This window comes from Macaca nemestrina, chromosome X (genome assembly GCF_043159975.1).
Source record: "Macaca nemestrina isolate mMacNem1 chromosome X, mMacNem.hap1, whole genome shotgun sequence".
Classification (NCBI taxonomy): domain Eukaryota; kingdom Metazoa; phylum Chordata; class Mammalia; order Primates; family Cercopithecidae; genus Macaca; species Macaca nemestrina.
The window spans coordinates 81,088,331-81,092,343 of record NC_092145.1 but is presented as its reverse complement, the minus strand read 5'-3'; the positions used below and the strand labels follow the sequence as shown (position 1 = coordinate 81,092,343).

The 4,013-nt window shown below is 41.7% G+C and overlaps 1 pseudogene; it reads right to left on the bottom strand.

The window, feature by feature from the left end:
• Positions 1-1,409: 1,409 nt before the first annotated feature.
• LOC105496968 (dual specificity mitogen-activated protein kinase kinase 4 pseudogene) lies at positions 1,410-2,533 on the bottom strand (annotated as a pseudogene).
• Between the last annotated feature and the right edge of the window lie 1,480 nt (positions 2,534-4,013).

Sequence of the window (4,013 nt, the reverse complement as noted above, 5' to 3'; positions counted from 1 at the left end):
TTTTCCAGTAGAATTCCAATGCCAAGAAATGGTGGTGTACTACAAGAGGTTCTAGCAGGTGATGAACGTAAAGGCTGCCATTTCAGATCCTCATCTGGTCCAATGTGTCTCTAGAAAAGATGCCTCTTTATCACCTACCACATTGACTGGGCCCCACTATTCTTAGTCTTTTAAACACTAGCGCATATGAGAGATTTGGGGCTAAAAATCCTTGGTAAAGAACATCCCTGGTAATTATAAAGATTTTTTGATATAAAAAAAAGGCAAAATATTGGATTAAGCAAAAGTCACATAGCGACAATAGACCACAGGGGAAGGCAAAGAGATTCGGAAACTGTAGACCTGGACCAGTGATGGCAAGAAGGAAACAACTGAGATTTGATCTTTTGCTGCCTACTAGAAATCTTTATCTAATCAATCAAGGCACATTGCTACTAGCTACTTCTCCCTGTTAGTGAGTTATGATGGCTAAAGTATCAGCTTTAGGACCAACTTATCTACAAGTTGTTCCAGATAAAATAGTAGAATTAAAAACATCTGTAAACTTTGCCTTCTGTACCGTTTTCTTCTTTCAGTCCTGGTGGTTTGTGGCAGGCGGAACATCAAGTTGGCAGCACACTGAATTCTGAGAATGAAAAATTCTTAGGTTCAGCACCTTCTTTGACAAGTGGCAGACTCCTGAGTCTTCCCACTGCAAAGTAGGACTAGTAAAGGAGAAAATAGCACATCCTGTCCTGTCTCAATATTTCAATGTTCACCTCTTTGAATGCAACATGGTTTTTGGTAAAGATAAATTCATTCTAATTTAACATGATATTTCAAACAGGAAATTTGGCTGAGCATATTGATCCCCAAACATCAACTGTAACTGTAAAGCAACGAAATATCACATAAGTAAAGCTATTGCACTTGGTGAAGAAAGTAAATTCCTCCTTTGTCTCCCAGCTCCAGAAGGCAATGTGTCTCATTGGCTGTGCAAGCTCTTCTCACTCAAGCATGAGTCTCTATGTTCAGATATAGTACATCCATCACTGTGTCTTTCCAGGATTTCGAAGTCTGATAAAACACCATTCCAGTAGCTGCATCTCCAGGTTTGGAGTCTAGAAATGAATTTAAGATGTGATCTAATCACAGTCAACAGGTACTGACTTCTACATTTCATGAATATGTTCATCACAAAAGAGCAGGATGAGGTCTCTCTGACCAGCACTAACACTGTGTGATCAGTCAGGTATTACAAGGCTGCACGTTCTAGGTGACAGGAATATACAGACATGATGGAAATGAACACCAATGTTATTGCACATGGTGTCTGGGCGAGCAATAAAAACACTGTGATATGGGATGAAAATTCTTTACCTTTTGCTTCCTCTCAGCCCTTTTTTCTAGAGTCTAATGTAGCAGCGATATCAATCAACATACAAGGGAAAGCTGGGAGTAGCTGACATTTGATCCAGGATTTAACAAACATAGCATGCGACCTCAACAGTACGTTCTTCATACATCAAAATAAAAAGATGTTTCAGAAGCTCTTTATACTTTGACCTTTTGGATTCATCCTTCGTAAGGCACAAGTTGACAAACTTGATAAAACTGGGGAGAATTCCCTTTCCTTAGAATTACTCAGCTGCGGAGGATCTCCTTTCATGACTTGTGTTAGTTGATCAAATACACTATTCTACTTTGGATAAGGAAATCGGCCCGTGGCCAACTCAAACAATGTGATCTCCAAACTCCAGACATCACAGCGGACATCATATGTTTGTCGCGATGCACTTGGGTCTATTCTTTCAGGTGCCATGTATGGCCTACAGCTAGCATCTTTTGTCTTGGCAATAGAGTCCACAACCTGTCCACTGATGCTGGTCACAGAGTCTAATATTTTCACTTCTGTCCAGAAGAATATTGGAAGGCTTGATATCCCTGTGAATAATTTTCAAGTTCTCTTTTAAGTGGTTTAGTGCTTTCACAGTTGCTAAAGTAATTTTGCCTAAAATTTCTTCTGTAATAACATCGTCTAATACACTATATACATATTTGTAAAACTTATCAAATGAGGTAGACATGAGTTCCATACAGATCAAACAGTCACCCTCTCTGAAGAGTGCACCATAAAACTGAACAATATAAGGGCAATCACTACTCCGAATTACTTCATCCAAATCCATAAGAAGTTGTTTTTGTTCTTTTTCATCCACTGTTGACCAGATTTTTTAACTGCCATTATTTGTCCACTTGGTTTGTGGACCATTTTGTTGACAGAATCATAAGCTCCTCATCCAATTTCTCCAAGGTTTTTCAAGTCCTCTGCAGTGAAATCCCAATGTTGTTCAGCAGAGACCTTCAGTTTTCCTGATAACTCAAAGCTGTGTGATCTCGGTCTCTCTACGTGTGGGTTTTGAATTCCTGTAGGATTGGGATTCAGAGTAAACTTTGCTGTAGATATGAAAGGTGGATTTGCAAAATTCAACTTCAGTGCTTTGCATTTACCCTGCATGCTGCTGACAGCTGGGTAGCCTGGCGCCAGGGATCCTACGGGGCTGGGGTGCCGCTGCAGCTGTTGCCCCTGGTACAAGAAATTTCTAAGCAGGAAAGCATTCAAGATGTAGCCTGGTTGCTTATAACAACATGTTATCAGATATAGGAGCAAATGAATGACTTGAAGTTAGTGCTTATATTTAAAAGGAAAGCAGAGCATAAGTTCAGAAAATGTGCATATTAGCCCTGCGGTAAAGAAAGAATCCAAGCAGGCTTTAGAGCAATCACTTGCTAGAGAGATTAGCATTACTAAAAAGGAGCCAAGTGCTAATATCCAAGACAATGAGTTTAAAAAAAAAAAAAAAAAAAAAGACTAGGAGGCATTTCAGAAGTCTTTGGGACAGCCCAGAGGTCTACCAGGAAATAATGGTTTCGGGGACCAAGTCCTGGGTTCTGCTATCCTACTCAGCCTCAGGAAACTGCTCTTCATATCCTGGCTGCTCTGGCTCCAGCCTTGACTCAAAGGGGTCCAGGACACTGCTTCAGAGGGCACAAGCTGTAAATCAGCAGCTTCCATGTGGTGTTAAGCCTGTGGGCACAAAGAATGCAAGAGTAAAGGAGCCTCGGCAACTTCCACCTAAAATTTCAAAGGTTGTATGAGAAAGAATGGATGTCCAGGCAGAAACCAGGCTTTGGAAGTCCACTCCTCACACCAGTGTGCCCTGGATGCAGGACGTCGAGTCAAATGAGATTATTTTGGAGCTTTAAGATTCAATGAATATCCTGTTGGGTTTAAGACTTGTGTCGGGCCTATTAGCCCTTTCTTTTGACTGAATTCTCTCTCTCTTTTGGAATGGGGACGTTTACCCAATGCCAGTACCACCATTATATCTTGGGAGTAAATAACTTGATTTTGATTCTACAGGTTCATAGATGGAAGGAACTCGACTTGAGTCTGAGATGAGTCTTTGGAATTTGGACTTGAGAACTTTTGTGTTGGGGCTGAAACAAGTTAAGACTTTGGGGGACAACTGACAAGGGATTATTGTCAGGCCTCTGAGCCCAAGCTAAGCCATCATATCCCCTATAACCTGCACGTATATATCCAGATGGCCTAAAGTAATTGAAGAATAACAGAAGAAGTGAAAATGGCTTGTTCCTACCTTAACTGATGACATTACCTTGTGAAATTCCTTCTCCTGGCTCATCCTGGCTCAAAACCTCCCCCACTGAGCACCTTGTGACCCCCACACCTGCCCACCAGAGAACAACTCCCTTTGACTGTAATTATCCTTTACCTACCCAAATCTTATAAAATGGCCCCATCCCTACCTATCTCCCTTGGCTGACTCTCTTTTCGGATTCAGCCCGCCTGCACCCAGGTGAAATAAACAGCCTTGTTGCTCACACAGAGCCTGTTTGATGGTCTCTTCACATGGATGCGAGTGAAATTTGGTGCCGTGACTCAGGTCGGGGGACCTCCCTTGGGAGATCAATCCCCTGTCCTCCTGCTCTTTGCTCCATGATAAAGATCC